Source organism: Perca flavescens, chromosome 22, assembly GCF_004354835.1.
Source record: "Perca flavescens isolate YP-PL-M2 chromosome 22, PFLA_1.0, whole genome shotgun sequence".
Classification (NCBI taxonomy): Eukaryota; Metazoa; Chordata; class Actinopteri; order Perciformes; family Percidae; genus Perca; species Perca flavescens.
Genome location: NC_041352.1, coordinates 13105121 through 13117659, shown reverse-complemented (window position 1 = coordinate 13117659; position 12539 = coordinate 13105121). Strand labels below are relative to the sequence as shown.

Below are 12539 nucleotides of genomic sequence, written 5' to 3'. Positions count from 1 at the left end.
CTTCAGATACAGTAAGACGACTCATTTCAAGTCAGCTTCCTTATGGCTCCCTCCCCATTTGTAAGTCCTTTACGTGTGTATGATTTTGTTTTTGCTGCCAAAGAGGTGGTGGTTGTTGTTGTTTTTCAGGCATATAATTACTGAGCCGTAGGAGTTGGCAGCCTGTTAGGCTTGTTATTTTGGATGTGTTGATTGCAAGAAACGTGGAAAGATTGATAAGAGTTCATTTCTCCCTGTCCCCCCTGCCTCCCTTTTGGTTTGACCAATTGGGACTTTTGACAGTTTCAGACCAGATTTATGAGAAATAAGATTTTGCCATACAGTTCACACACTTTGTTAGATCTAGCCAAGTATCTAAAACAATAATTAACTGATTCTGTAAAGTAAAAAGATTGTCTGCATTAAGCCACTGTGTGTAATGGGAAAGCTGACCTACTTTATTCATAACATATATTCCACTAGTGTTATAAACTTTAAAATGGGAAACAAAAGACAAGACACAAACAAAATACACTTAATGAAAAAAGGGCAGCATGTTTTCCCACTATGGAAGTCCAAAGCATTACAAATTAGGGGATTATTGACTGATTAAATTTGAGCACAAATCAATCAAAATATTATGTACATAAATAAAGATATTCAACTGACTCCAAAAACTGGCATATATTTAAAGCCAAAATCTTATCTGTCACATTAGCAAGTATTAACTTTAATAATCCATCATCCTTTAGCATATGGTCCACATTTAAACCCTTATATTACACATACCGTAGTCATTTTATCCATTGTTAATATAAAAGTATATACTGCAGAAGTAACAGGTCTGTATTCCAAAAGGGTAAAAAGTACAATAATTAGCCTTCGTCTGAAATGTATGGGGTACAAATATAAAAGCTCACATTATGTTGAAGTGCAGTTCCTGATGTACTTTTAAACCCTCAACCTCTGCCGTAGAAGATCCAACAATACATACAGTTGAAAGCGTTGTACATTTACACCAAGTAGAACCAAAGAGACTCGACCTCCCCTGCAGTGGAATCTATCTGTAAGATATTTCATCCATCATTCCCCCAGTCATATCCTGTCACCACTACAGCTGATATGATTGATTACAATATTAGTAATTGGATTATTCAAAACTGCAGTACTCTGTGCAGAGCCCAAAGAAAAAAGTCTCATCTCACTGATTTCACATTCTCAGCTGAATGAGAGGAGTTTACCCTTGGATGGCTGTGATTTTCTTTTCATTTGCAGTCTGGTTAGCATTAAGGTAGCATTTCATTCTTCTGTGAGGCGCGTCTGTGCCACAATTAAGGGATAGATCAATGAGCTGGTCCTGCAGTTAGTGGTCACCCTTGATATTGGCAGAGCAGCGAGTGCAATCACTTTGGTCCTTCACCTTAGAGGTGCAGAGGGCAGGTGTGTTTGTGTGAACGCTAAGTCAGGTTTAGACTTGCATCTGTGCACAGCTGTAGACTGTAATAGTGTCATTTTGCACCCAGTGAGACAGTTGGCTGCCCATTAGCCAAGCATATAATTAAAGCTTTAAAAATGTCACCGTGCCTCAGTGGTGGGCTTTATGCCCCTTATCGCTGCAGTCCCTGGTGAGTGTTCAGTACATGTGTCGCTATGAGCGTATGAGTTTAATGTTTGGTGAGTTATTTGTATTTTGGCCATGTTCCCACTGCTGCCTTGATCAGGCGTCAGATGACACTGTTCCTCTCGTGCGGATCAGCCCTGCCAATACACCGCGTGGAGAACAAAGGCTTTCAAGTGCCAGAAATCTTTGATGCCAATGCATTACCCAAGCAGTTAAACGTTGAGAAAATGACAGAAAGATTCTTCAAAACATCCATGACGGGATTTTTTTTTTATTATCTCCAGGGTGAAAAAGAATGTGATCTGATGCTTGCAAATCAGTTTAGGGTTTTAATCTTAGGTTTTAAGTCTGTGTTTTAAGTCTGTGTTAATCTTCAGTGCTAGCTGTTAAGTCAAAGTCAGCGATGACATTAGCTTAGAAGAAGTACCCCGAAACATTTTGTATAGGGAGCTGGTGGCAACCTTACACTTGCTTTCCTGTCAGAGATTTAACTTTGTAGTACCTCGCTGAGGTTGTTATGGAAATATCAACTCTCAGTTAGATGCAGTTTTGAGGCAGGGGTGACAAACTTGGTTCCTTCTCTGAGATTTAAGACACTCCAGAGCTACAAGGTTGTTGTGACAATTTGCTCCCTGTGAACAGCGCTTTCTTAAAACTGAGAGCAGCTCAGACAGTAGCCTGAGGGTCTGAGCTGTGTCAGAGCCGCTGTCTCAACAGCCTGGGTCGGCCAAAGGAAAGTTGACACAGTATTATGCAGACATCTCCCAGCAGCAGCAGCTGCCTGGCCGTAGAGGTAGTGAGAGGGCTCGTGGGATAATGTTAATTGGCACTGAAAAGCAGAGTGTGTGCTGTCCACGGATCCTGACGAAGCTGATACATAGCTTCATTCCTCTGTCTATGCTGCACGTGGCCTTGTTTAGTTTCTGAACTCCTTCAGGGTCTTCTTCTGTGAGAAAACCTTGAAGGAAAGTTTGACATTTCAGAAAGTATACTTATTTGCTTGTACACAAAATATAACGCTACAGCCCACTATATTAGCTTAGCATAAAGACTGGAAATTCTATTTAACACTAATTAACACGTATCACATTATTGTTACATTATTACGAAAAAGAAGTGTAAAAACAACAAATCAATGTTTTACAGGGATGTGTCAGACTACTTCTTGGCTCTTTGCAGTTTCCAGGCAACCAGCGAAGACAAGAGGAAGTTCCTGGTCCTGACCAAGAAATATTCTGGCACATAACACTCTGTCAAGTCTTCATTTACCCTTCCGTTTTTTGTACTAATGACACAAACAAGATAACGTGTTGATTTATAAGCTTTAGATGTGCTGTAGGTTGATTTTTATACCTTTTGGACAGAGCCACTCTAGCTGTTTCTCCCCATTTCCAGTCTTCATGCTAAGCTAAGTTAGCATGGTGCCAATGATGGCTTCATATTTAAGCGTAGAGTAATGACAGTGGAATCTATCCTCTCATCTAACTCTCGACAAGAAAACCAATGAGCACCTTCCCCAAAATGTCAAACTTTCCCTATAAGAACTCAGCACAGTTCCTAAAAGAAATGAATACAAATTAAATATTACTCAGTAGATCTTTTTTCAAAGTACCCTTGTCAAAAGCTGAGCAGAAACCAACCAACCTCAGAAATGATTAATTCTCTGTAATTATTAAGTCAGCTGTGTAGGCTACAAGTCCTGACTCTGCCTTACCTTGACCTGAATTTTGAAGTGAACAGTTTTAAAAGCCCTGCTCTGTATTCAAAGGGCCATCCTGCCAGGAGTTCTGTAATGACTTAAAGTCACAGGTCATATTGAACTACAGTACCTCCAGCAATCATGGAGACAGCAAGACAGGGCCACGCCGTGCTGGTAATCTAATGCAGTGTGAGAGCTTTTCACACGGATGCTTTGCTTTTTGAGGCATGATGTCACTTTTCTTGCCACATATTGCATGTTGTTAAAGCCTTTTCTCATCTGGAGATGTGTTGTGTAGAAACACTTGCGCAGACCGCATTCAGGCACGTGGTAATGCATCAGCAAGCATGATTGCTGGAGGGTAAGCCAGTTGAGTAAAAATAACAGCAAGATTTGGGAAGCTCTGGAGAGTTAGGGTGGGACTCGGATGAAATTGCTGGGTGTGTTTTTGAGCAAGACAGTGGAGCGCGCGTGTGTGTGTGTGTGTGTGTGTGTGTGTGTGTGTGTGTGTGTGTGTGTGTGTGTGTGTGTGTGTGTGTGTGTGAGAGTGATGTACATCCTAGATTTTACTGGAGCAAAGCTATGGTTGTGGTCAGACGAGTAATCAGGGCTGGTCAAAGACCAAAAAAAGCCTTTTACCTCAGTACAGTACCCAGACTTTGGTGTTTTTAAGATTCATTGTGTTTTTCAGCATGCACATGAAATAAAAAATGAAATATCCTAGTGCAACCATTACTCAGGTGCAGAGGAGGGTGACATGTTCTTAAATTGACCCCAAGACTATTTACTGTAAAAAGTTTCAGTTTTGTTAAACAAAGTTAGAACTAAGTTGAATACCTGCTATGTTAAATTCCAATACCAGAGAAGCTCTCTGCTGTCCCGCCTCCCAGCGCCTTTGTTTCATCAGCTGTATAACTTCCCTCCATATGCTGAGAGCAGAAAATACACAGCAAATCACAAATCTGTTTTTCCAAATCTTCTCCGGCAATCGCAAACCTGACAACAGATTGTAATCTTGGAGCGTCATTGCAACAGGGGGAAACTGATTTAGTATTTGTGGAGGTTTAATGTTTATTCCAATATAGAGAGCTGTTAGTGGAACACACTGGACTGAAAAATACGCTACAGAAATATGCATATGCAAACATACATGTGCAAAGAGTGATTTCCACTGGGTTTAAAGTTGAACTGATGTTTAAAATGTTCTCACTTTTGTGCAAGGAAACATAAACTACAACGATTCTGCTGCTATTGTGCATATTTCTAAGATTTTCAAAAGAGGATGAAACTGTTTTTGAAAACTATAGTTTCAAGCCTCTTTGTGGGTGTTTCTCAAGGCTGCAGCTTCTAAGAGACATGCTGTCAACTTCTGTTCCCTGGTGCGCTACTGACTGGAACGTGTCACAGCCCTGTAAAGCTTACAAACGTTCACAAAAGTATGAGGTAGAATTCATTGTCATTCTTTCCATATACAATATTCAGTATACATAGAAATGAAGTTGCCTTTATCCAGTGCTATGGTTCACACAATAAGAATAATACAATAAAAAAACAGAAAACAAGACCAAAGAAGTCCACACTAAAAACAAACAGCAAATATACAGCAAAAATAGATTTTAAGTTAAGTTTGACCTGAAAAATAATTCATATTACCAAAAGAAAACATATGACAACATAAAATATATGATAAAAATAAAAATACCAAAAAGAAAATGAAGAATATAAGCTTTATATTTTGTACAAAGAATGTAGCTCAAATAATATAGTTTAAACTGCTTTACGATAAGAAAATAGATGTGCAAACGGGCACAAAGTCAAATCTGTAAGAGCAGTAAAGTAATATATAAAATATATTGCATATAACATAATAACATGCTCACACACACACGCAGAATGACTTATTTGATCAAAATGCAGAGAAATATATTAATATATAATTAATACCTCTGTGTGTCTGTCTATCTGTCTGTCTGACAGGGAGACAGACAGGTGACAGATAAAGAGAATGGGAAAGACTGAAAGACAAACTGCACATTTGATTTGCACATGAAAAGCAATACTGTGCACCACAGATAAGCTTTTGAAACAAACAAACCATCTGATCCGGGTGCGCTTTTCAATCTCACTCTTGGAGAGACACAAACATTTCTATGTGTGGAATTATCCATGGGTTGTGATGCAGAAAGGACCCCGCTGTGTGGGGTGGAGCCTTTGATGACGATCGGTCATCCTCGGCTGAGCCTGTGAGATACCTGGCGAACTGAGTTGGACTGAAAGCATAAATAGGGATAACAATAATAATAATAATAATAATAGGTAAAAGGTCAGTGACAGGTAGAAACAGAAAGGAGCAGGGGGTGGATAACAATGGGGAAATCCAAGGGATGGCAGTGAAAGAATATCCTCGTAACAGCCAGAAAAGTCAGTCAGTCGGCCATTTGGTCTGTCAGTCATGTGTTTTGACAGCTAGTCATTCACTCATTCAGGCCCCTCCTCAGTCTCTCTGTCATAAAGTCAGCTAGTTTGTTAATTTGTCAGATCGTTTGTTACTCAGTCCACCAGCCTGACGGCCAGTCTGTCATTTAATTTATCGGTCACTCTGTCAGCCAGTTGGTAAGTTAAATTTAGACTTCATAGTCATAATTTACCTTAATCATAAAAGGTTAAAAACAACTTTGTTCAACCATAATCTCTGCTGCCCTTTTCAGACAGACAGACAGCAAAGTAAAGCACAAACATCTCTGTCATTTCTGTGTGTGCTTTGGTCTAAAACATAAGATGCCAAAATCACAGATACCAATTGGCAGACAGAGACTCAGAACAACAAACAGAAACTGGCAATAACCTGTCTGATAAACAGATTGATAAACAGACAAACACCCAGTCAAACACACACATATAAGCGCTCTGCCTGATAAACATACAGCTTTATGAAGCAGCTCTATAGTGTCTTTGTGTGCCCTGGTCTGAAGCAATGTCTGGGTTGATTTTACTTGTGTTTGTGTGTGTGTGTGTGTGTGTGTGTGTGTGTGTGTGTGTGTGTGTCCTGTCTGGCCAAAGAGAGAGAGAGAAGCATCTATCAGCACTGTGTTGTGACCCCAAACTCACACTCCCCTGACTGTGTTTGGACAGATGGATCATCACTGCACCACTCACATTTGACAAACGTGTTTGTATGAGAGTGTGTGTGTGTGTGTGTGTGGGATACAATGTCGGCGTTTATTCAGGAGTGTATTCATTATGTATAGTGTAATTCAACCATCATGAAGTCCCCCTCAGACAAAATCAATAGTGGTGTTAATATGATCCTCTCTCCACTCGTTACTGCAGGAAGACTTCAATTGATTAGTTAGCTGACACCTCAACTCCCACAATGCAAAGATCCAAAGGTGTGTGTGTGTGTGTGTGTGTGTGTGTGTGTGTGTGTAAGTAATACTGTCTATACCCAGATGAATGTGCCATTATATAACTTTCCAAAACTATGCAGCAAACAACTATTGACGTCTAAGCAAATCCATTATTCAGCTCGAAACATTATTCTTTAGACTTTGCATCTGCATTTTTATTCTTCTACGTTTATGGAGAGTTCGACATCTAATATGTTGTCTTTATGTTTTAAGAGGACATTAGACAACAAAATCTAACATGCCGCACATTATTTCATTGCATTAGATTTGGCGTAAAGACAAGAATTATAACAATAATATGATAACTATTTTTGATTACTGAAAATATGAAATATTTCTGTTTGAAAGGTTCTGGCAGTTGTCTAAAATATTGCATGTGAGGATTTACACAATGAGCATGTTGATGAATAGAGATTTATTGGCTTCACATTTGGGGAGCTGTCAAGCCATCCATCTTTATATACAGTCTATGTTTTGTGCTGATTTTTACCTGTTAATTATGGTTGTCATGAAACAATGTGTGTAATGTTTTGTCTGTTTTGTCTCTGCCTTCTCAAAATTTGAAGGAAAGAACATCAGAGCTTATCACTATGCTGGTAGAATACTGTATTGTACTGTATTATCTGTTCTGTACAGATTTCAAATGACAACATCGTTTATGCCAGAGACAGAGAAAGAAGTAGGAGTGGTAGCAGGAAGAGGAGGAGGTGGTGGAAGAGGAGAAGGGGGAGGAGGATGAGGAGGAGGATGAGGAGGAGGAGGAGGTGAAGGAGGCTTGTACTAATGCCCTGGAGATGATTTAGAGTTTAGACCACCGAACAGCACAGAAAGCCATTCCAGTTTTCTCCCACAGGACCAGTCGGTGGCTTGTGGTGAGTTAAAAGAGAAAACAGGATCCACCAGAGATCACTTCAGGGGAATGAAACAACAGTTCAAATGGTTTGGTTTTAAATCAAGTCACGGCTGCCTGCCTGTGCTGTTAAGGCATGATGCAAATGCATTTGTGGGCATAATTCAGGTTATCTGTATTTCTTTAAAGTGGCATATGCATATTTTTAAATGTATGGCATTCTATATATTTATCGTATTTACAGTATTATTTACAGAGTTCTTCATCGTTTCACCATGTAATGACAAATACAGTGAGGAAAGTATTTTGAAATGAATTCAATCTAGATGTAGAAAGAAGGCAAAAACAATGGTTCAACAAGGGTTCACTTAACAGTTTGACTCTGATATTAAATAAATATATAAAAAATATATTGGACATTGTTTAGATGCATCATCAATTTTGCTATTTTTTTAATTAAAAAACAATTGTATTTTTTCTGTTGTTAAATCTGGGGGTACCCTGTTGAGTTAGTAGCGATATGGAGCAATTTCTTAATGATACGGTCCCCACTTTGTATCACACACGAGAATGCACGTGGCCGTTTTCACTCTATTCCAACAATTGATTGGTGGAGGTAATGCTTAATGAAGTGCAGCAATGCGCCAACACAGGTGAGGAAGAAGAAAACAACAGGCTAGCAAACTTAAATACAGTAGAAACACTGCACAAATGAAAATATTCAAAAGTTTTATGTGGAGGGAAATATATTAAACACATATGTTTGACATCTAGGATTAACAGAATGTGCTTTTGTTTTTTTAACTTGAAATCGCCACAGGGCACCTTAAGTATTAAATTCAGCTACAACTGAAAGGGTTTTAAAAACCCCTGTAAATCGGTAAAGCAAGCAGAAGGTTATGTGCACTGCAGCTCTGTTACAGAGGGGGCGAGGTCAACAAAGAGCACACAGCTCGGTGGCCTTGGCTCCTGCTCCTGTCAGCCAACCCTCTGCATGCGCGTGTGTGTGCGTGCACGTGCATGCGCGTGCATGCACATGCATGCGCGAACGCGTGTGCAAGGGACGAACACATTATGTAGAATACCACAGTCCTTTCAGATGACACGCACAGACACACAACTGTAAAAACATCCTTAATCTCATTTCCTACACCAAGTTCCCCTCTGTGCCTAGCAGATTATAAAATATTTTCCCTAAGTGAATGCAGACATAAAAGTTTATAAGACTGAATTAAAAATGACAAGAGGAATGTCCCTACTAGAGACTACCTGGGAGAACTGACTCACTCGCTTTCAGCTGCAACAGGTAAAATGGCTTTTTTGTGAGGAAAAAAAAAACCAAAGACTGTCAAGGAAACTTGCAGACAATGAAAAGTGACATGTAAAACGACAGGTTGACTAAAGAAAAGCTGCAACGTAGCACAGAAGCTGATGTGAGAGCCGTCAAGACGAAAAGGGAAAAAGATCAGAGAGAGGTAACTGGCACTGGCTGTCACTTGCTTTCCCTGCTGTGGATGACAGGTGTTTTACATTACTCTGTGGTTGAAGGCAAACCACATATCCACGCTGCCTGTGCGTTTATATACTGGACTTTAAATGAATTCCATATAGGCCCCAAGGTCATGGAGCCTATTCCTGCACACTGAAGGTAGAATAAACTTTCCATTCAAGGAGAAAATGTAATAAAACCACCACACACACTCACAACATTAGGGTATTCATTTGAAGGCAGGAGTAGAGAGTAGTCCCTGATGTTCTAACATACTTTTCCATATTTTGCTGTCTTCCCACAACAAGCATGGTATTAATAGTTTTTGCTTATTTGCAACCCACCATTCACACTAAATCAACTCTTTCATGAAGGGAGGATTGTTTTGTTCTTGCTCTACAGAGCACCATTTTCCCACTGACTGGACAACAGATGAAAAGCCTATTTCACATGCAATAAAATAATAAGAATGCTCCACAGGTTCGGTTACAGAATACATTTTCTGTTGTAAAAACGTAAGCAAAGCAATGCCTTGCCATTACTAGCACTTTACAGCTGAGATACTCCGTATCTTTACTCACTCTACCACACATACTGCTCAAAATGTGGTATAGTCAGGGAGGCCCATTCTTCTGTTGCGCACAGCATGAATCATTCTTGGTAAAAGCATCACATAAATGATTAAAAAGCAATGATGTAGATGGTCTAGACTGCTCATCAATTCACCCTCACATAGAAAAGAAATCATGAACAATTGAGTTGTGAAAACTGCTTTGTTGTTCTTGCGGTGAATGACTTTTCTGCAGTGAGCATTATATAATAATCACATCCAGCAATTTGAGGACTTGGTTGTGAATAAAAACATATCAGATTTACAGCAGCTATAGGATTTAATTGACCCACAAGGAGTGCTGTGCAGAGCTGCTCCAAAGATATATCAGTCACATATTCACACAAACAAATGGACTCTTAATAATGAATGCATGCACATTGAACTATTGCTTCCCTGTATTATTACATACAAACAACAAAGCTCCTCTGCAGTGGAAACAAAGACATGCACAAAAGGCAAACCTATTCAGATATTAGTATAAATATAAAAGTAAATATAAGAGTATATAAACTTTAGGTTACTTAACGTAACCCCGGTTCTTTGATAACATAGTGAGGTGTTTCACTATGGGAATCGCCTCGGCGTGACCAACTATGGTAGCTCCAATGACACCACGTCTGTCCGTGACAGACAGGTCGAACTGTGCTAGGGCCACGCCCTCTCATATAATCACAGTCGACCAGCTCCTTACAAATCATTCCAGATAGGTTTCTTTCCATGTCTCTGCAAGGAGGGACGTGTTGGTGAAACACCTCACTCTGTTATCAAAAACCGGGGTTACGTTAGGTAACCAAAAGTTCTTTTTCTAACTTCGTTCGGTGTTTCACTATGGGAGATATAGACCACTTGCATGACTCTCCAAAAGCCAAAATCATATTGAACCAAGAGTCACACTGACCCCGGCATCACAAAAGTGTGAGGCGTAGCCCAGCTTGCAGCCGCGCAAATTCCTTCACTGACACACCCCTGAAAAGGGCCCATGAAGTGGCCATGCCCCATGTGGAATGAGCTCTCAGGCACTGGGGGGCCTGCAAACCTTTACACTCATAGGCCAATTATATGGCCTCCACAATCCAGTGGGACAGCCTCTGGTGGGACAATGGCTTGCCCTTATGGGGAATAGCCCAGGACACAAACAGTTGATCGGCTTTTCTGAACCCAGCCGTCCGACTCACATACATGTGCAGAGCCCGGGCAGGGCATAACGTGTGAAGTCTTTGCTCCTCTCCTGAGGAGAAAGGAGGCGGGTGAAAAGCCAAGAGCTCCACTGAGGGACAGCTGTAGGCTGACTCCACCACCTTAGGCACAATGGCTGGGTTGGGCCGTTAACAGACTTTAGAGAGCCCTGGGGCAAACTGCAGACAGGTAAGGCGAATAGACCAAGCCTGTAAGTCACTTACGCGCTTTGCAGTGGTTAAAGCCAAGAGCAAAGCTGTTTTAAGAGAGACAAACTTCATCATTACTGCCTCCACAGGCTCAAAAGGATGATGAGAGAGGGCGTCTAACACGACCGACAAATCCCACAGAGGAACCAGGGGACTGGAAACTGGGAGCTTGTGGCATGCCCCTTTCATAAAGCGACAAACTATGGGATGTTGCCCCGCCGGCTTATCCTCGAAACCCACGTGACAAGCTGATACAGCAGCTAAGTACACCTTAATTTCAGGTACTTCAGGAAACACAGCAGGTCCACCACAGAACACTGAAAAGGGATGGTATCCCTATGTTCGCACCACTTTCCATTGTAAAGAGAGCGGGTGGACGTGGCCCTTGCACATGGCTCTCCTGCCAGGAGCCGTATTATCTCTGCTACCCGATGCTTGGTTGACCACCGTGGCACCATCAGGATTAGCGACAGGCCCTGTCCTCACCCTCACTAGGGTGGCGGAGATCAGACTGTGGGGAGGAAATGCATAGAGTAGCGTGTTTGGCCATGGGTTGGCTAGAGCATCCACACCCAGCGGTGCATTTACGCCTGACAGAGAGAAGAACACTGGCACTGCGTGTTTTCCTACGAGGCAAAGAGATCTATGGCTGCCTGAACGTATCTCTGCCAGATCTGTTCCACCACCTGTGGTTGGAGAGTCCACTCTTCGTGACAGGAGATCTGTACCCGTCTTTAGAATGCCTGGCACGTGTGTTGCTCGAAGAGACAGCAGTCTTCTGTTGCTCCACAAAATCACCGAGCTAACTTGTGCAACTGCAGTGAGCGAGTGCCGCCCTGGTGGTTGATGTACGCAATCACAGTGGAATTATCTGTTTTCACTAAAACATGACGACCTTGGAGAAAGTGCAGGTAATGTTTCAAAGCCAGAAACACTGCCATAAGCTCCAAGGCATTTATGTGAGCCTGGGCTAACTTCTGGTTCCATGTGCCATTCACTATTCTCCCTAACAGCGTTGCTCCCCATCCTGACAGGGACGCGTCCGTTGTCATGGTTACTCTGGATGACACAGTCCCTAGTGGGACGGCCGATGCGAGAGCCGCCGTGTCTCTCCATGGGTGGAGGGCTGCTACGCACACCAGTTATTTTCACCCTTCGGTTGAGATGACGGCGTGGGCACAGGCGTAATGCTGCAGCCCAACGCTGAAATCCCTCATCATTAAAAGCCCCAAATGTACCACAGCCACTACTGACGCCATAAGGCCGAGCAGGAACAGGCATAGTCTGATCGGCATGGCTTTGCTCAGCTGGAAAAGGGAGAGACATTGTACCAGAGACGCTAATCTCCCCTCCAATAGCGTGACGCGGTAGGAGAGGGAGTTTATTTTGAGACCCAAATATTCCGTACATATTGCAGGTTCTACTCGGCTCTTTGCCTAGTTTATGTTGAACCCCAACCCAACCCAATCAACCTGTATGTCACAGACAGATGTGGT

The 12539-nt window shown here is 41.7% G+C and overlaps 1 protein-coding gene across 2 annotated transcripts in view; it reads left to right on the top strand.

Moving 5' to 3' along the window:
- Window positions 1–12539, top strand: part of sema5a (sema domain, seven thrombospondin repeats (type 1 and type 1-like), transmembrane domain (TM) and short cytoplasmic domain, (semaphorin) 5A) — a 111563-nt gene that overhangs the window by 18615 nt on the left and 80409 nt on the right. The window lies entirely within an intron of this gene.